Source organism: Bufo gargarizans, chromosome 5, assembly GCF_014858855.1.
Source record: "Bufo gargarizans isolate SCDJY-AF-19 chromosome 5, ASM1485885v1, whole genome shotgun sequence".
NCBI classification, from domain to species: domain Eukaryota; kingdom Metazoa; phylum Chordata; class Amphibia; order Anura; family Bufonidae; genus Bufo; species Bufo gargarizans.
The window spans coordinates 18,790,557-18,812,745 of record NC_058084.1 but is presented as its reverse complement, the minus strand read 5'-3'; positions in this window follow the sequence as shown (position 1 = coordinate 18,812,745).

Here is a 22,189-nt window from a genome sequence, read left to right as displayed (position 1 = left end):
CGTTTAATTGTGAGTGATGCTCATGTTGAGGATGTGTCATGTTTCGTCCTTAGCGGTTTACCCACCCCTCTGGTGTTGGGGCTGCCCTGGCTCACTAAGCATAACCCTACCATTGATTGGCAAGCGAGGCAAATAAATGGTTGGAGTGACTTTTGCAGAGAGAATTGCCTCATGACATCTGTTTCTGAGGTTGCTACTAAGACTGTACCATCTTTTCTCTCTGAATTTTCGGATGTCTTCTCTGAGAGTGGAGTTCAGGATTTGCCCCCGCACAGGGAGTACGATTGCCCTATTAATCTCATCCCAGACGCCAAGCTGCCTAAATCTCGTTTATACAATCTTTCCCAACCTGAGAGGATCGCTATGCGTGCTTATATCTCTGAGAGTCTGAGAAAGGGACACATACGACCCTCGAAGTCACCTGTTGCCGCTGGTTTTTTCTTTGTTAAGAAAAAAGATGGTTCTTTAAGACCTTGTCTGGATTTCAGGGAGCTGAACAATATCACAATTCGTGACCCTTATCCGCTTCCTCTGATCCCGGACCTATTTAACCAGGTTGTTGGGGCTAAAGTCTTTTCCAAATTAGATTTAAGAGAGGCATACAACCTGGTCAGGGTCAGAGAAGGGGACGAATGGAAGACGGCCTTCAATACCCCTGAGGGCCATTTTGAAAATTTGGTTATGCCTTTTGGTTTGATGAATGCCCCAGCCGTTTTTCAGCATTTCGTGAACAGCATTTTTTATCATTTGATGGGAAAATTTGTATTGGTGTATTTGGATGACATTTTGATTTTTTCTCCCGATTTCAAAACTCATAAGGAACATTTACGTCAGGTCTTGCTCATCCTGCGGGAGAATAAATTATATGCGAAACTGGAAAAATGTGTGTTTGCGGTTCCAGAAATTCAATTTCTGGGGTTTCTTCTCTCCGCTTCTGGTTTTCGCATGGACCCCGAGAAGGTCCGCGCTGTGCTTGAGTGGGAGCTTCCTGAGAATCAAAAGGCGCTGATGCGTTTTTTGGGCTTTGCCAATTATTACAGGAAGTTCATTTTGAATTATTCTTCTATTGTTAAACCACTCACTGATATGACCAGAAAGGGGGTATATTTTTCTTCTTGGTCAGTAGAGGCGCGTAAGGCTTTTTCTGATATCAAGGAGAGTTTTGCTTCCGCTCCCATCTTGGTGCAACCTGATGTTTCTTTACCCTTCATAGTTGAGGTTGATGCTTCTGAGGTGGGTGTGGGGGCGGTCTTGTCTCAGGGTTCCTCTCCTGCCAATTGGCGACCGTGTGCCTTTTTCTCAAGAAAACTCTCCTCCGCAGAGAGAAATTACGATGTGGGAGATAGGGAATTGTTGGCCATCAAGTTGGCTTTTGAGGAATGGCGCCATTGGCTAGAGGGAGCCAGACACCCTATTATCGTATTTACTGACCATAAAAATCTGGCCTACTTGGAGTCAGCCAAGCGTCTGAACCCGAGACAGGCCAGATGGTCGTTGTTCTTTTCTAGGTTTAATTTTGTTGTCACGTTCCGCCCTGGAGTTAAGAATGTGAAGGCAGATGCCCTGTCACGTTGTTTTCCGGGAGGCGGGAATTTTGAAGACCCGGGTCCCATTTTGGCTGAAGGTGTGGTGGTCTCTGCTCTTTTTCCTGAATTGGAGGCAGAGGTGCAGGCAGCCCAGTCAGAGGCTCCTGATCTTTGTCCTCCTGGGAGGTTGTTTGTGCCTCTCGCTTTAAGACACAAGATTTTTAAAGAACACCACGATACGGTCCTTGCTGGGCACCCGGGGGTAAGAGCCACACTGGATCTCATCGCTCGGAGATTCTGGTGGCCTGCGCTTCGTAAGTCGGTTGAGGGTTTTGTGGCAGCCTGCGAGACTTGCGCTCGTGCCAAAGTCCCTCATTCACGGCCATCAGGTCCTCTCCTTCCCTTACCCATTCCTTCCCGTCCTTGGACACATCTGTCCATGGACTTCATAACGGACCTGCCTCGTTCCTCGGGGAAGACTGTGATTCTGGTGGTGGTGGACCGTTTTAGCAAAATGGTGCATTTCATCCCTTTTCCTGGTTTGCCCAATGCTAAGACGCTGGCGCAGGCATTTGTTGATCACATTGTCAAATTGCACGGTATTCCTTCAGACATAGTCTCTGATAGGGGCACGCAGTTTGTTTCCAGATTCTGGAAGGCTTTCTGTTCTCGCTTGGGGGTTCGGTTGTCATTCTCTTCTGCTTTCCACCCGCAGTCGAATGGCCAGACAGAGCGCGTCAATCAGAATCTGGAGACATATCTGCGTTGTTTTGTGGCGGAGAATCAAGAGGATTGGTGTTCTTTTTTGTCCCTTGCTGAGTTTGCTTTAAATAACCGTCGTCAGGAGTCCTCTGATAAGTCACCATTTTTTGGTGCATATGGGTTTCATCCACAGTTTGGGACTTTCTCGGGAGAGGGGTCTTCTGGTTTACCTGATGAGGACAGATTCTCCTCGTCTTTGTCATCTATTTGGCAAAAGATTCAAGATAATCTAAAGAGCATGAGTGAGAGATATAAGCGTGTGGCTGATAAGAGACGTGTGCTTGGTCCGGACCTGAATGTTGGTGATCTGGTGTGGTTGTCTACCAAGAATATCAAATTGAAGGTTCCCTCCTGGAAGTTGGGTCCTAGGTTTATTGGGCCTTACAAAATCCTGTCTGTCATCAATCCTGTTGCATACCGTCTTGATCTTCCTCAGACTTGGAAGATCCATAATGTTTTTCATAAGTCCTTATTGAAACCTTATGTTCAACCCATTGTACCCTCGCCTTTGCCTCCTCCTCCGATTATGGTTGATGGGAATCTTGAATTTCAGGTCTCTAGGATTGTGGATTCTCGTCTTGTCCGCGGTTCTCTTCAGTACCTTGTTCAGTGGGAGGGGTATGGTCCTGAGGAGAGGATGTGGGTCCTAGTGACGGACATTAAGGCCTCTCGTCTCATCAGGGCTTTCCATAGGTCCCATCCTGAGAAGGTGGGTTCTGAGTGTCCGGAGTCCACTCGTAGAGGGAGGGGTACTGTCACAACCAGACAGCTGAGAAGCTCTGACAGAGTGTCACAACCAGACAGCTGAGAAGCTCTGACAGAGGCCTTTCAGAACCTCCTCCTTGAGTTTCTGTGTTGTGGTATTCAGCTCCTCCTCTCGTTAGCCTCTCTCAGCTGTCATGTGTTGGACTAATTGCTTCCCTTTAAATTCTTCCCCAGAAGGATTTTCTGGGCGGCTTATACTACTTCCTGGAGTGTGTGTGCACGCTGACTCTGTCCTCCTGTTTGCTTCAAAGCTAAGTGTTGTACCTTTATCTGTTATTTTCTGTTTGCTGGATCCCAGGTGACCCTGACTCCCTCCGTATCTTGTGTAGGGAGCCGGTGGTCGTGTCCCCTCACTATTGTAGGGTGCTCAGGGCTTTATAGTCAAGGTTCGTGGATATGCAAACCTCCACCATTCGGATCTTTGCATAGGCTGAGCAGCCAGGGAAAGTGCCAGGTCTTCTGCAGGGGTCTCCCTTGGTTCCTTAGTTTTTGGATCCAGCAAGTCGTTTATACATGTTGCTTTGCCTTGTTTCCTGTACACCGTCCGTGACATAAATGCCTGCGCCAGCGTCTTAGCATTGGGCAAACCAGGAAAAGGGATGAAATGCACCATTTTGCTAAAACGGTCCACCACCACCAGAATCACAGTCTTCCCCGAGGAACGAGGCAGGTCCGTTATGAAGTCCATGGACAGATGTGTCCAAGGACGGGAAGGAATGAGTAAGGGAAGGAGAGGACCTGATGGCCGTGAATGAGGGACTTTGGCATGAGCGCAAGTCTCGCAGGCTGCCACAAAACCCTCAACCGACTTACGAAGCGCAGGCCACCAGAATCTCCGAGCGATGAGATCCACTGTGGCACTTGCCCCCGGGTGCCCAGCAAGGACCGTATCGTGGTGTTCCTTAAAAATCTTGTGTCTTAAAGCGAGAGGCACAAACAACCTCCCAGGAGGACAAAGATCAGGAGCTTCTGACTGGGCTGCCTGCACCTCTGCCTCCAATTCAGAAAAAAAAGCAGAGACCACCACACCTTCAGCCAAAATGGGACCCGGGTCTTCAAAATTCCCACCTCCCGGAAAACAACGTGACAGGGCATCTGCCTTCACATTCTTAACCCCAGGGCGGAACGTGACAACAAAATTAAACCTTGAAAAGAACAAAGACCATCTGGCCTGTCTTGGGTTCAGACGCTTGGCTGACTCCAAGTAGGCCAGATTTTTATGGTCAGTAAACACGGTAATAGGGTGTCTGGCTCCCTCTAGCCAATGGCGCCATTCCTCAAAAGCCAACTCGATGGCCAACAGTTCCCTATCTCCCACATCGTAATTTCTCTCTGCGGAGGAGAGTTTCTTCAAGAAAAAGGCACACGGTCGCCATTTTGCCAGGAGAGGAACCCTGAGACAAGACCGCACCCACACCCACCTCAGAAGCATCAACCTCAACTATGAAGGGTAGAGAAATATCAGGTTGTACCAAGATGGGAGCGGAAGCAAAACTCTCCTTGATATTAGAAAAGGCCTTACGCGCCTCTACCGACCAGGAAGAAAAATCTACCCCCTTTCTGGTCATATCAGTGAGTGGTTTAACAATAGAGGAATAATTCAAAATAAACTTCCTGTAATAATTGGCAAAGCCCAAAAAACGCATCAGCGCCTTCTGATTCTCAGGAAGCTCCCACTCAAGCACAGCGCGGACCTTCTCGGGGTCCATGCGAAAACCAGAAGCGGAGAGAAGAACCCCCAGAAATTGAATTTCTGGAACCGCAAACACACATTTTTCAAGTTTCGCGTATAATTTATTCTCCCGCAGGATGAGCAAGACCTGACGTAAGTGTTCCTTATGAGTTTTGAAATCAGGAGAAAAAATCAAAATGTCATCCAAATACACTAATACAAATTTCCCCATCAAATGATAAAAAATGCTGTTCACGAAATGCTGAAAAACGGCTGGGGCATTCATCAAACCAAAAGGCATAACCAAATTCTCAAAATGGCCCTCAGGGGTATTGAAGGCCGTCTTCCATTCGTCTCTTTCTCTGACCCTGACCAGGTTGTATGCCACTCTTAGATCTAATTTGGAAAAGACTTTAGCCCCAACAATCTGGTTAAACAGGTCCGGGATCAGAGGAAGCGGATAAGGGTCACGAATAGTGATACTGTTCAGCTCCCTGAAATCCAGACAAGGTCTTAAAGAACCATCTTTTTTCTTAACAAAGAAAAAACCAGCGGCAACAGGTGACTTCGAGGGTCGTATGTGTCCTTTTCTCAGACTCTCCGAGATATAAGCACGCATAGCGACCCTTTCAGGTTGGGAAAGATTGTATAAACGATATTTAGGCAGCTTGGCGCCTGGGATGAGATTAATAGGGCAATCGTACTCCCTGTGCGGGGGCAAATCCTGAACTCCACTCTCAGAGAAGACATCCGAAAATTCAGAGAGAAAAGGTGGTACAGTCTTAGTAGAAACCTCAGAAACAGATGTCGTGAGGCAATTCTCTCTGCAAAAGTCACTCCAACCATTTATTTGCCTCGCTTGCCAATCAATGGTGGGGTTATGTTTAGTGAGCCAGGGTAGCCCCAACACAAGAGGAGTAGGTAATCCGCTAAGGACGAAACATGACACATCCTCAACATGAGCATCACTCACAATTAAACGAATTTTGTGAACTATGCCCTTTAATGATTTCTGAGAAAGTGGAGCGGAATCAATAGCAAAAACAGGAATATCCTTTCCCAAAGTGCACACCTGGAAACCATGAGTTATCGCAAAATGATTATCAATGAGATTGACAGCTGCTCCACTATCTACAAAAATCTCACAAAAAATGTTCTTGCTCTCTAGCGCCACCCTAGCCGGCAGGACAAAACGGGAACTACAAGCAAACGGAAAACCTTCAATTTCCGCCTCAACTCTGCCAATAGTAACAGATGGAACATTTTTGATTCTTTATTACTCCCAGAAAACTGCCTGAATCTCCTAGAGGGACAAACATTTGCCAAATGATTTATACCTCCACAACAAAAACAAACCTTCCCATGCGGGCTGAATCTTTTATTGTCAGAGGCAATCAACCCCAGCTGCATGGGCTCCTGCTCAGAAGGGGCTGACAGCGACTGAGACCCCTGCGCACAGAATGAGACCGCTGCACTGTCCTGGGACTGAGTATGACAGGAAGGAGAGATCTCTCCTTTCTCTCTCTAAGACGCCTGTCAATACGAACGGCCTGAGACATAGCAGAGTCCAAGGAGATAGGCCTCTCATGAAAGGCAAATGCATCTTTCAATCCCTCTGAAAGACCATGGCAAAATTGACTTCAGAGTGCAGCATCATTCCAACCAGTATCAGCTGCCCATCTCCGAAATCCTGAGCAGTATATCTCTGCGGATTGTTTACCCTGGCATAACATACGTAGTCTAGACTCAGCCAAAGCAACACGATCCGGATCATCATATATCTGACCGAGGGCTAAAAAGAATTAATCCACTGAACGGAGGGGCCGTGCCCCCACTGGCAGCGAAAAGGCCCACGACTGAGCGTTACCCCTGAGCAGCGATATAATGATCCCCACCCTCCGTTCCTCATCACCAGAGGAATGGGGAAGAAGGCGAAAATGGAGTTTGCAATCCTCTCTGAAACGCACAAAATTCTCACTACCCCCGGAGAACGTATCCGGGAGCGAGATCTTAGGCTCAGAACAAACTCCATGAACGCAAGCTGAACCGGTCACTAGAAACTGAGAAAGAGTCTTACGGAGATCAGCTACCTCCAATGAAAGACCCTGGAAGCGTTCAGTCAAAAGTGAAACCGGATCCATGCTTGAGACGGTTTTGGCGGCTTATAATGTCACGGAAGGTGTACAGGAAACAAGACAACACAAAATGAATATATGACTCACTGGATCCAAAACTAAGGAACAAAAAGGGAGACCCCTGCATCAGACCTGGCACTCTCCCTGACTGCTCAGCCTATGCGAAAAGCCCAATGGTAGATGATCACATATCCTCGTACCTCGACTGTATAACACCTGAACACCCTATAATAGTGAGGGGACACGACCACCGGCTCCCTACACTAGACACGGAGGGAGTCAGGGTCACCTGGGATCCAGCAAACAGAAAATCACAAATAAATATACAGCACTTATCTTGTAGAAGACTGGAAAATAGGATCAGCATGCACACACACTCCAGGAAGTTGTATAAGACGCACACTAATGCATTATGGGGAGGAATTTAAAGGGATGCAATCAGTCCAACTACATGACAGCTGAGAGAGGCTAACGAGATGAGGAACTGAAAACCAAAACAAAGAAAACTCAAGGAGGAGGTTCTGAAAGGCTTCTGTCAGAGCTTCTCAGCTGTCTGGTTGTGACACCCATAGAAGGAGGTCACTGCATGTTACATACGCTCACCTAAAGAATTATTAGGAACACCTGTTCTATTATACCCTTTTATCCGGTCACGGTATGGCAGTGTTATCCGGTCACTGTACAGAGGTGTTATCCGGTCACTGTATGGCGGTTGTATGCAATAACTGGATGGCCATAACTGTATCCCTTTCCCTGCCCACGCCATCCTTTTTTAGACCTGGCATGAGCGTGAAAAATATGCAGATTGCTGTGCTAAGGACCTTTGCGCCACAATCTGTGTCAGAAATACGCCTAACATACAGTCATGTGAAAAAATTAGGACACCCTTTGAAAGCATGTGGTTTTTTGTAACATTTTTAATAAAAGGTTATTTCATCTCCGTTTCAACAATACAGAGAGATTAAAGTAATCCGACTAAACAAAGAAAACTGAAGAAAAGTCTTTTCAAGATCTTCTGTAAATGTCATTCTACAAAAATGCCTATTCTAACTGAGGAAAAAGATAGGACACCCTTGCCCCTAATAGCGAGTGTTACCTCCTTTGGCTGAAATAACTGCAGTGAGACGGTTCTTGTAGCCATCTACCAGTCTTCGACATCGGTCTGAGGAAATTTTACCCCACTCCTCAATGCAGAACTTTTTCAGCTGTGAGATGTTTGAGGGGTTTCTTGCAAGTACAGCCCTTTTCAAGTCACCCCACAGCATCTCAATGGGATTCAAATCTGGACTTTGACTTGGCCATTCCAGGACTCTCCATTTCTTCTTTTTCAGCCAATCTTTGGTTGATTTACTAGTATGTTTTGGGTCATTGTCATGTTGCATGGTCCAGTTCCGCTTCAGCTTTAATTTTCTAACTGATGGTCTCACATGTTCTTCAAGCACCTTCTGATACACAGTAGAATTCATCGTGGATTCTATGATGGTGAGCTGACCAGGTCCTGCTGCAGCAAAGCAGCCCCAAACCATGACACTTCCACCTCCATGCTTCACAGTTGGTATGAGGTTCTTTTCTTGGAATGCTGTGTTTGGTTTACGCCAAACATGTCCTCTGCTGTTGTGTCCAAATAATTCAATTTTGGACTCATCTGTCCAAAGAACATTATTCCAGAAGTCCTGGTCTTTGTCAACTTTATCTCTGGCAAATGCCAGTCTGGCCTCGATGTTTCTCTTGGAAAGCAAAGGTTTCCTCCTTGCACACCTCCCATGCAAGTTAAACTTGTACAGTCTCTTTCTGATTGTAGAGGCATGTACTTTTACATCAACAGTAGCCAGAGCCTGCTGTAGTTCTCGAGATGACACTTTAGGGTTTTTGGAGACCTCTTTTAGCATCTTGCGGTCTGCTCTTGGGGTGAACTTGCTGGGGCGACCAGTCCTGGGCATGTTGGCAGTTGTTTTGAAAGCCCTCCACTTGTAGACTATCTTCCGGACAGTGGAATGGCTGATTTCAAAATCTTTTGAGATCTTTTTAAATCCCTTCCCAGACTCATAGGCTGCTACAATCTTTTTTCTGAAGTCCTCTGACAGCTCTTTTGCTCTCACCATGGTGCTCACTCTCACTTCAACAGTCAGGAGCACACCAAACGAAATGTCTGAGGTTTAAATAGGGCAAGCCTCATTCAACATGCAGAGTAACGATCTACTAATTATGTGCACCTGGTGTGATATACCTGTGTGAGATCTGAGCCAATTTAAGAGGGAATACATGTGAGGGTGTCCTATCTTTTTCCTCAGTTAGAATAGGCATTTTTGTAGAATGACATTTACAGAAGATCTTGAAAAGACTTTTCTTCAGTTTTCTTTGTTTAGTTGGATTACTTTAATCTCTCTTTATTGTTGAAACGGAGATGAAATAACCTTTTATTAAAAATGTTACAAAAAACCACATGCTTTCAAAGGGTGTCCTAATTTTTTCACATGACTGTAGATGTATTTCTATATAATAAATGACCACCTAATTGTATTATTATTCGGGGGTAGGCTTTATATCTTTATATTATATAGACTCTAGTGTATTATACTGTGCCCTGTATTTCCCAGTAGAAAATGATCCTTGGGAAACACAGTCCTCACCCCTGACCACCAGGACCAGGTAGCGCTCTGTCAGTACATGGCGGCCTCCCTCTCCGCCACGCTGCTCCGCTGTGTACTGGGGCTTATTCTGACACTAGGGGCTGGGTTCACATCCTATTTTTGCCATCCATTTAATGCATACCAAAAATGTATACTGTTAACAGATGCCTCAGACTGATGCCGTACAGTGGCGTCCAGTTCACCATACTAGTTCCATGGTAGAAATAAAATTTACGTTAACGTATGCATTTTTTTAATGCATGATATAAAAATGTGGAGTGCTGAACATTTGTATACATCATAACGATAGGAAATAAAACATTTCTAGGCTCCAGCAGTGAACATTTTTGAGAGTTTCCCTTTAAGACACATAAAAATGTCCGCTGATTAAAATACATATTTTTTGTGGGAATATTTTCCAATGATCCCCCTCTGGTATGTCACTGTCCATGTTGTGGAACTATTTGTGCACTTCTAGTAAGTGTTTGCTGGCTGCAAATATAATAATGCATTAAACTGAATGGGGCCCGCCGCAAATGCGCGGTTCACGAACATTTGATCGCGAATATGCCTTTGTGAATCGTCCCGGCTGATGTTCGTTCATAACTAGACAACAGCCTGACCTAGCAACTGATTGCTAAGGTCCATTAACGGCATGTAAAAAGTATAATAAGGCCTCTTTCACACGAGTGTTACGGATTCCCTCAGAGTCTGTTCAGGAATAAAAACAAATAGTTTTGCACACAAGTTCAGTCAGTTTTGTCTGTGATTGCATTAACTGTTTCCGTTTTTTTTCTGTGCTGTTGCAATCAGTTTTTGATGTGTTTTTTATGCGTGTGCCAAAAAACTGACGAATAACAATATACATCTCCTAGTAAGGCTTCATGCACACGACCGTATTTTGTTTCCGTGTCCGATACGTTTTTTTGCGGATAGGATGCGGACCCATTCATTTCAATGGGTCCACAAAAAAACGCGGACAGCACACCGTGTGCTGTCCGCATCAGTATGTCCGTTCCGTTGCTCCGCCCAAAAAATAGAACATGTCCTATTTTTTATCTAGTTTGCGGACAAGGATAGGCATTATTACAATGGATCCGCAAAAAAAACGGATGCCATACAGAACGTCATCCGTTTTATTTGCGGAACTGCAATTTGCGGACCGCAAAACACACACGGTCGTGTGCATGTAGCCTAAATATGCTGCGTGACAAACAACGCTCATGTGCACAGACCCATTGAAAGCAATGGCTCAGGATTAAGTCCAGATGCTATGCGTTTGCTTTGCGCTTCGTACACTGACGGAAAACTCGCTCATGTGAAAGAGGCCTAAATGAAGATACCACATCAAAGCACATTTTTCACCCTGATTTAGGCATCCCACTACTAATGTAGAGGTACTTTGCAAAACAGTAATAATAACAATAGTAATAATATAGTGACTGTAGTAATGAGTAATAATAACAGTAGTGTGTGTGTGTATATATATATACTCTTGGCATTCTCTTGATGAGCTTCAAGAGGTAGTCACCTGAAATGGTCTTCCAACAGTCTTGAAGGAGTTCCCAGAGATGCTTAGCACTTGTTGGCCCTTTTGCCTTCACTCTGCGGTCCAGCTCACCCCAAACCATCTCGATTGGGTTCAGGTCCGGTGACTGTGGAGGCCAGGTCATCTGGCGCAGCACCCCATCACTCTCCTTCATGGTCAAATAGTCCTTACACAGCCTGGAGGTGTGTTTGGGGTCATTGTCCTGTTAATAAAATAAATGATGGTCCAACTAAACGCAAACCGGATGGAATAGCATGCCGCTGCAAGATGCTGTGGTAGCCATGCTGGTTCAGTATGCCTTCAATTTTGAATAAATCCCCAACAGTGTCACCAGCAAAGCACCCCCACACCATCACACCTCCTCCTCTATGCTTCACGGTGGGAACCAGGCATGTAGAGTCCATCCATTCACCTTTTCTGCGTCGCACAAAGACACAGTGGTTGGAACCAAAGATCTCAAATTTGGACTCATCAGACTAAAGCACAGATTTCCACTGGTGTAATGTCCACTCCTTGTGTTCTTTAGCCCAAACAAGTCTCTTCTGCTTGTTGCCTGTCCTTAGCAGTGGTTTCCTAGCAGATATTCTACCATGAAGGCCTGATTCACACAGTCTCCTCTTAACAGTTGTTCTAGAGATGTGTCTGCTGCTAGAACTCTGGGTGGCATTGACCTGGTCTCTAATCTGAGCTGCTGTTAACCTGCGATTTCTGAGGCTGGTGACTCGGATGAACTTATCCTCCGCAGCAGAGGTGACTCTTGGTCTTCCTTTCCTGGGGCGGTCCGCATGTGAGCCAGTTTCTTTGTAGCGCTTGATGGTTTTTGTGACTGCACTTGGGGACTACTTTCAAAGTTTTCCCAATTTTTCAGGACTGACTGACCTTCATTTCTTAAAGTAATGATGGCCACTCGTTTTTCTTTACTTAGCAGTTTTTTTTCTTGCCATAATACAAATTCTAACAGTCTATTCAGTTGGACTATCAGCTGTGTATCCACCTGACTTCTCCACAAGGCAACTTATGGTCCCAACCCCATTTATAAGGCAAGAAATCCCACTTATTAAACCTGACAGGGCACACCTGTGAAGTGAAGACCATTTCAGGTGACTACCTCTTGAAGCTCATCAAGAGAATGCCAAGAGTGTGCAAAGCAGTAATCAAAGCAAAAGGTGGCTACTTTGAAGAACCTAGAATATGACATATTTTCAGTTGTTTCACACTTTTTTGTTATGTATATAATTCCACATGTGTTAATTCATAGTTTTGATGCCTTCAGTGTGAATCTACAATTTTCATAGTCATGAACATAAAGAAAACTTTTTGATTGAGAAGGTGTGTCCAAACTTTTGGTCTGTACTGTATATATATATGTATGTATATATATATACAGATATATAGATATATATATATATAGTGACAGTAGTAATAACATTTTTTTTTATTGTGATAGTATTAAAAGGAGTAATAGAAATGAATCGTAATATAAGTAATAATATATCAACAGTAGTTATAGTATATATATAGTAGTGTAAAGACAGTAGTAATAAGAGCATAATAATATATCTAGTCACAGTAGTAATAATAACATTGGTAATGGTATAATGACAGTAGTAATAAGAGGATAATACTAGTAATAATATAGTGACAGCAGTAATAAGAGTATAATAATGATAATACGATAGTGACAGTGATAATAATAATAGTAAACTTACAGTAATAATAAGAGTAATAATAGTAATACTATAGTTTCAGTAGTAATAAGAGTATAATAATGGTAATATAGTGACAGTATTAATAAGATTATAAGGATGGTAATATGATAGTGACAGTAATAATAAGAGTAATAATAATAGTAATAGTATAGTGACAGTAGTAATAAGATTATAATACTGGTAATAATATAGTGACAGCAGTAATAAGAGTATAATGATTTAACAATAGCGACAATAGTAATAATAATAATAATATAATGAAAGTATTAATAAGATTATAATAATGGTAATAATATAGTGAATGTAGTAATAAGAGTAATAATAGTAATAGTATAGTGACAGTAGTCATAGGAGTATAATAATGGTAATAATATAGTGACAGTAGTAATAGGAGTATAATAATGGTAATAATATAGTGACAGTAGTAATAGGAGTATAATAATGGTAATAATATAGTGACAGTAGTAATAGAAGTATAATAATGGTAATAGTGACAGTATTAATAACAATAGTAAAGCTGGTGCGGAGGATTCATTGCAGCTGATTTTCCGGCCGCCGCTCTCTGCTGAAGTGCCGAGTCATTTTCCTCAGAGACTTCTCAAGTGGAACATTCTGCGCCGTTACAATAAGATATAATATTTGAGTACAAAAAGATGAGATCTATTTCACTTTATTAAAAGTAATTAAATTTGTTCTCCCAGGACGATTTCTTTGATTAGTCTCATTTTCATTTCCGTTGGCAATTTTAATTTGTTTAAACGTAATCTTCTGTAATCTTGAAAATGACGGTGAGATCCATAATGAGGTGAACACGCGCCAATATCGCTGCTCGCTGTGCCTCTCATGTACGGAAAACTGGAGTATTCTGCGGGAGCGAAACCAAATATGGAATGCTTCATATATTCACTGACAGGATAGGATTGCAAATAGTTCCTATAGATAGCATGTCTGGAGACATCTTGGAGATTGTTCTTCTAGGTGACACTTTTGGAGAAATTTTGCAGATAGTTCCTACATATGACACTTATGGAGACTTACAGTATTGCAGATGTAGTACCCCAGACCTGGGGGTACTAAAAATGGTTTATATTGTTATATCATGTATTTTATTGTTTTTCTTCTGGCCGTATGTTCCCAGCAAGGACTGGATGGCAAAGGTTGGCAGTAACAGGGTTAACCACCCCTTCCTCCCCTCTTGGGAGGAGTGGGCTGATCCTGCCTCCTACCAAGAGGAGGAGTTCCTGTCTAGAGACAGAGGGGAGAAGAAGCACACTGCAGTGCTCCTGCCTCTTGCTACCAAATTCTCCAGAGAGAACTACTCCAATTGTCCTCAAGTAAAGCCTTGAGATTCCAGACTGCAGTTACCTGCTACACCTGCATCTACAGACACTGCTGTAAGGTGAGGGGCTACAGCCAAGCCACCCATCACCAAACAACCACTAGGTAAGTTTCACCTAAGTGCAGAATTACAGCCATCTAACCTGCCTCCAGATTTCTTGCTGCTGCCAGAGAAGAATTACACTAAAGTCTGCTGCTACTGTATGTATTTCAGGTTCTAGGCTGCACTTAGTAAAAAATTACTTTGTTACATTTAACTGTGGCCTCCTTCTCGGTACTACAATTCCATTGCACTGAACCCCAGGGAGCAATGGCCTGAGGGAGGACACTGTGATACAACGCTTCATCGGGGCGACTACCACTCCTATCCTCTACACTGGCTCCTCAGGGGGTTGATGAACAGGTAGTTCCTGCAGATTGCACATCTAGAGACATACAGTATTGCAGGTGGTTCCTAGAGATGGCAGTTTTGAAGAAATATTGAAGGTGGTTCTTATAAGTAACACTTCTGGAGAACTATTGTAAGTGATTTCTAGAGATGGCACTTTTGAATACCTATATTAGTTGGTTCCTACAAATGCCACTTCCAGAGACCTATTGCAGATGGTTTCTACAGGTGGCTGCTCTGGAAACATATAGCAGGTGGTTCCTAGAGATAGCACTTCTGGAGAAGTATTGCAGGTGGCTCTTACAGATTAGTGATGAGCGGCAGGGGTCATATTTGAATTCGCGATATTTCGCGAATATTTGTAGAATATTCGTCGAATATTCGCAAATTCGAATCTTCGTTATATTCTCAGATTTTTTTTACTCGAAAAATCGGCAAGGTAAATCGGCAAGGTAATGATTGTGTAATATGCAAATTTTCGTAATTCGAATTTTCGGATTCAAATTTTTTATTGTGAATTTTCCGACTTACAACTATAAGACAAAGAAGATTATAGCACTATATTAGCTAAATTGCTCTATAGTCGATTTTTTTTTTTGAATATTCGCTATATTACTATAACTTAGTTTTTTCGAATATTTGGAATATTCTAAAACCAGCAATATAGCGAATATTCGAAAAAAATGAATATAGAGCAATTTAGCTAATATAGTGCTATAATCTTCTTTGTCTAATAGTTGTAATTTTTTGGAAGTTCAGGTTGGAAAAAAATTACAACTATTAGACAAAGAAGATTAGAGCACTATATTAGCTAAATTGCTCTATATTAAATATTTTTTCGAATATTCGCTATATTGCTATAACTTTGTTTTTCGAATATTCGTAATATTCTAAAACAAGAATATATAGCAATTTAGCTAATATTCGAAAAAAACGAATATAGAGCAAAATTCGCAAACACTACTACTCCTAAAGTCAAGTATCTTGCAGCCTTCTTATTGGCCCAGAGGGATCATGTGTACTGATAAAATTAAAAAAAATCTAAAAAAAGGGACGTTTTTTTTTCGAATATTCAAAATTACGAATATATATAACTATATTCAAAATATTTGCGAATTTTCGAAGTACCTATATTCGCGATAAAAAATTCGAAATTCGAATATTCGTGATCAACACTATTACAGATGGCACTTCTGGAGAAGTATTGCAGGTGGTTCCTACAGATGGTACTTCTGGAGAAGTATTGCAGATGGTACTAGAGATGGTACTTCTGCAGAACGATTGCAGGTGGTTCCTACAGATGGCACCTCTGGAGACCTATTGTAGGTGGTTCCTATGAATATATACTGTTGACAATGGACAAACAGTGTAATGGAGATAAAATAGCTCAGTACAGTAGGCGGAAGTTTTGATAGTGTATTGTGTGTATGGATTTGCGCTGTGCTGTCTGTATATCTATACAGATATTAGGTGGCATTTATAGGTAGAACCACTTGATCTCTGGTCTAGGTGACATCTACTACTATACAGTGCTATGTACTTTACCAATACATGTGTACTGTAGGTGATATCTATGAATATGCCCTGTAGTTGCCACATATGGATTGAGTCCTGTACGTGGAACCTGTAGGGAAAGTCTTATGAGAGACCACGGTGAACTGAGTTTGTTCATTCCACCAACAGATATCAGTTGTCCCCTTTATCCTGAGAAAACCTGCATGAGGTGGGGGGGGGGGCATAATTAAATATTTGAAGATTTTTCCTGGAACCCACTTAATTGTGTCCTCCTCACTTGCTGATATCTCATGTGTCTTCTACATAATGCCTGCACTGTAACAATTGTATCTAGTCTCCTATAATTCAATACATTATAACCATTTAAAGACTGGTATCTAGACAGGACCTTGCATAACGCTCATCCTAGACTGTTCTCTACAAAGTTTGTAGGCCCCAGGCTTTCGAGAGAAAAAAAGCCTGATTTGCCCTCCTGACGATATTGTCTATGTCCCTGTAATGGGTATGATTTCTGTCAGGGGATTCTCTTCTGGAGTGACTGCTCTTTGGATGACTCTGTGACTCTAGTCATCTTATCGTGAGTAGATTTCACTAGGTAGTGAAGCACAGCACATAAAGTTCTCCATGTCCTCCACCTCTTTACATGCACAAATAGCAGGAGACATAGAGCGACTCTGCTCTACTCACCCCAGACACCTGCAACAATGCCAAAGACGCCTCATGGCACCCCCTGGATCTTGTGCTGCAGAGGTCCACTGCCACATCAGATGACACCAGCGTACTAGGAAGGCCTGTTAAAGGAGTTCTAAGTTATTCTTCTGCCTCATACTGTATAGACCCCTAATTCGAGATACTAAGGAAATACAAATTTACTGCCATGCTGTAAATAAATATTACATATAGTGGTCAGATACCACACAGGTGGTCTTTAGAGTATCACCATACTGCAGACACCATCACCAGGCAGAATAAACAATGAAATCTGGTGACTGACGGGCGACATCCCCTCTTCTTCATCTTGGTGACAATTTCTTCCAGTTACGTTTCTCTGCAGAGTTTGCAGCACAAACATCTTTGGCTTCATGCCTTCCTAGTACCCTCATCCTCTTCACAATGCTTCCATCATGATGACTTCTAATAATGTGTTTTGTGTGTTGCTCGGGTCTGGCCACCACCAAGCTCTCCCCCCAATAGCACTGAATGGGAGCGCACCGTGCTTGCGTGGCCATTGTCTGAGATGTGAAAACCCCTTTAACTATCCCCATTTGCATAAGGATCCAACAGTTCCTCTAATCACCCGGCAGGGGTTCAATAGACTGACCCACAGGCCAGACCCTCAAATTAATGTATACCCCAGGCCAGACCTTATAATGAATTCCCACCTCAGACCGGACCCCTGAATTAAATCGGATCACTAAATGAAATGCAACCCCCTGGACCAGACTCCAACAGTAATTTGGATTCTGGACAAGACCTCTAAATTTAATCAAACCTCAGATCGGATCCCTGAATTAAATCAGACCCCAACATTAATTTAGACCCCACCAGAGCAGACCACTAAATTAAATAAATAAAAAACCCAAATTAATTAACTTCCCAGACAAAACCTTCAAATTCATTCAGACCACAGACTAGACCAATACATTTTCAAACCTCAGATAAGACATAAAATAAAATAAATTTAGACACATTTATTGACTTCTCCTTGCCTCCACTCAAGGTTTGGGCCTCCGGTGCCATAAATTCCGCTGTAGCATTGGACCTTGCTAAATATGGCCATGCATGTCCAAGAGTGGAAACTAAAGACATAAACCTGCTGTTGCAAATGATGCTGAGAATCTACCCACTTCTTCAGAATAGGTCATCAGTATGGATCGGTAGGGGAACGACACTCGGGACGCACACCAATCGGCTGTTTGAGGAGGTGAGCATTGCAGCCTTCTTGCAGCTTACCATAAGCAGCTCTGTCCACTAGAATGGGACTGAGGTGCACCAAGGCCACGTAACCAATAAACATGGTCTAGGGTAAGCTGTGAGGAAGCAAACAGCTCACAGGTGTCAGACCTCCACCGATCAGATACTGATGACCTATACTGAGGATAGATCTTCAGTATAAAACTCTTGGAAACTCTTTTAAAATCCTCATGAACATAAAGTTGTGGTCCATCAGAAGTGTAACATGAAGCTTTTGGGCCTCAACCCAAAATTTGCACCAGCTCCCAACCTACCAAGTACTATGGTGCCTTTTCAAGCAGCAGGCCCTGGTGTGGCTTCTACCATTGTATCTCTATAACTACACCATCAGTGGTGCCAATGTTGGTCACCCAAAGTCAATAAGTTGTGCTTGACGATCAGGAACACAAATGATTACCTAGATAGCGCCTTATACAATAGGTTGTTGAAAAAGAGACCTCTTCAAAACCTACTAATCTATGGAAACAGAAGTAGATCTCAAGCACCCAATATCTATACTCCCATATATTTTGTACTCCCTCCGCCATGTGGCCCACGGCAAGCTTCAACATCTTCATTGCTTTAAGTTTCTACAACTTATCCACATAAATATATAATTGGCTTAAAGAACAAAAGTTTAAGATGCAGTTTGGGTCTTTATCACTTCAGAGAATCCAAACCCCCCGAAGAGCATGAATTAACAGTGAGATTCACAGCCCTTCAAACGACCGGAGTGAAGTTGCTTTAACAGCCTCAGGTTTATGGCCGCTCTTCTTGTAAAACAATCCTTTCATCCTTAATGCCTTTGGGAGGAAAGTGACATTAATTTCATCTCGAGAAGCTGCTCATACAGACCCGTTATCCTTCTCTAAGCAGGTTATATAGGGTGAGTGCATGCTAAAATAGATGGAGTCAGGGATATTTTGTGCATGATGAGGCCATCATCTTGAGCAACTTAGAGGATCCAGTTGGCGTTGACTCAAATCTGGTACTCCAAAGATAGAAACATAGAAACATAGAATGTGTCGGCAGATAAGAACCATTTGGCCCATCTAGTCTGCCCAATATATCTGAATCCTATGAATAGTCCCTGGCCCTATCTTATATGAAGGATAGCCTTATGCCTATCCCATGCATGCTTAAACTCCTTCACTGTATTTGCCGCTACCACTTCTGCAGGAAGGCTATTCCACGCATCCACTACTCTCTCAGTAAAGTAATACTTCCTTATATTACTTTTAAACCTTTGCCCCTCTAATTTAAAACTGTGTCCTCTTGTGGTAGTTTTTCTTCTTTTAAATATGCTCTCCTCCTTTACCGAGTTGATTCCCTTTATGTATTTAAAAGTTTCTATCATATCCCCTCTGTCTCTTCTTTCTTCCAAGCTATACATGTTAAGGTCCTTTAATCTTTCCTGGTAAGTTTTATCCTGCAATCCATGTACCAGTTTAGTAGCTCTTCTCTGAACTCTCTCTAGAGTATCTATATCCTTCTGGAGATATGGCCTCCAGTACTGCGCACAATACTCCAAGTGAGGTCTCACCAGTGATCTGTACAGCGGCATAAGCACTTCACTCTTTCTACTGCTTATACCTCTCCCTATACATCCAAGCATTCTGCTGGCATTTCGTGCTGCTTTATTACATTGTCTTCCCACCTTTAAGTCTTCTGAAATAATTACTCCTAAATCCCTTTCCTCAGACACTGAGGTCAGGACTGTGTCAAATATTCTATATTCTGCCCTTGGGTTTTTACGCCCTAGGTGCATTATCTTGCACTTATCCACATTAAATTTCAGTTGCCAGAGTTCTGACCATTCTTCTAGTTTTCCTAAATCCTTTTCCATTTGGCGTTTCCCTCCAGGAACATCAACCCTGTTACATATCTTTGTGTCATCAGCAAAAAGACAAACCTTACCATCGAGGCCTTCTGCAATATCACTTATGAAGATATTAAACAAAATTGGTCCCAGTACAGATCCCTGTGGAACCCCACTGGTAACATGACCTTGTTTTGAATGTTCTCCATTGACTACAACCCTCTGTTGTCTGTCACTCAGCCACTGCCTAATCCACTCAACAATATGGGAGTCATGCTCAATGACTGCAGTTTATTGATAAGTCTTCTATGTGGGACAGTGTCAAAAGCCTTACTAAAATCTAGATATGCGATGTCTACTGCACCTCCACCGTCTATTATTTTAGTCACCCAGTCAAAAAAATCTATAAGATTTGTTTGACATGATCTCCCTGAAGTAAACCCATGTTGTTTTTCATCTTGCAATCCATGGGATTTTAGATGTTCCACAATCCTATCCTTTAATAGGGTTTCCATTAATTTGCCTACTATTGATGTCAGACTCACTGGTCTATAGTTGCTCTATTCCTCCTTACTACCTTTCTTGTGAATGGGCACGACATTTGCCAATTTCCAATCTTCCGGGACGACTCCTGTTACTAATGATTGGTTAAATAAATCTGTTAACGGTTTTGCCAGCTCACCACTAAGCTCTTTTAATAATTTTGGGTGTATCTCATCAGGCCCCTGTGACTTATTTGTCTTCACTTTAGACAGCAAACTTAGAACATCTTCCTCTGTAAAGACACATGCATCAAATGATTTAATAGTCATCCTTTCTAGTGGAGGTCCTTCTCCTTCTTTTTCTTTTGTAAAAACTGAACAGAAGTATTCATTAAGGCAGTCGGCTAGCCCTTTATTCTCTTCTACATACCTTCCGTCCTTTGTTTTTAATTTAGTTATTCCTTGTTTTAATTTCCTTTTTTCATTTATATATCTGAAGAATGTCTTATCCCCTTTTTTCATAGACTGAGCTAGTTTTTCTTCTGCCTGAGCTTTAGAAGTTCTTATAACTTGCTTGGCCTCTTTCTGCCTAATCTTGTAGATTTCCTTATCTTCATTGCTCTGGTTTTTTTTATAATTACAAAATGCTAGCTTTTTATTTTTAATGATTTGGGCCACTTCTGCTGAGTACCACAGTGGTCTCTTCCTTTTTTTGCTTTTACTAACAAGTCTAATGCAATTTTCTGTTGCCTTCAATAATGCACCTTTTAAGTAGTCCCATTTCTCCTGGACTCCATGTAATCCGTTCCAGTCTGATAAGGACTCATTTATGACTAATTTCATTTTTGAAAAGTCTGTTTTTCTAAAATCTAAAACTTTTGTTTTTGTGTGGTGGGACTCTTTCACAGTTCTTATATTAAACCACACTGACTGGTGATCACTAGATCCCAAGGTTTCGCCGACAATGACATCATATACCGAATCCCCATTTGTGAATATCAAATCCAAAATGGCCTCCCTCCGGGTTGACTCCTCAACCATTTGTTGTAGGGATAACCCCAGTAGGGAATTTAGAATATCTGTACTCCTGGTAGAACTTGCTATTTTGGTTTTCCAGTTTATATCTGGAAGATTGAAATCTCCCATAATGATAACTTCTCCTTTCATTGTCATTTTAGCTATTTCTTCAACTAGTAGATCATCTAGTTCTTTAACTTGACCAGGTGGTCTATATATCACACCTACACGAGTTACTGCATGATTAGCAAACTGCAACGTAACCCAAACGGACTCTATGTTGGCCTCACCAACTTGTATTAGGTCCTATATAAGATGATGAGATAGATCAGAACATGCGGAATGGTTTACAAGGACCATCCATGTATCTGTCTTTTGTTGTTTGTTGTCATGTATCAGACTCATGTGAGAAGAAACCAACATTTAGAGTTTTGTGAGATGAAATATCCACCATGTTATATGGCTTAACATTGTTCCCAAAACTCTTCACATCTATCTATCTATCCTGCGGAGCCGATGCAGAGGATGGGAGTGGTAGTGGCCCTGATGAGATGTTTTGTCATGGTGTACTCCCTCAGGCCATCGCTCCCTGGGGTTTGTTTTAGTGAAAATGTGGGTTGAAGGCATCAGGTAGACATAAGAGATCAAGAAACAGCTCTCTTTACTGAGTGCTAAGGATAACTTGCGGTACATGCAGCAATAATAAGTACAAGGTGAAGTCTCTGTCACCAGATGATGAGCTATGGTGGCTGATTTGATGGCACACAGAAATATGCTAGTCGACAAAGCCTCTCCCTCTCCTAATTCATCTATACTATGGCTATTAAGCTGGCACCTGTGACTGTAGGTGTCCACTACGTAATGCAGGCTTTCCGATTTGTCTATCCTGCTCTGGGGTGATGTCTTAACTCGTTCTCCCCCGCCTTACA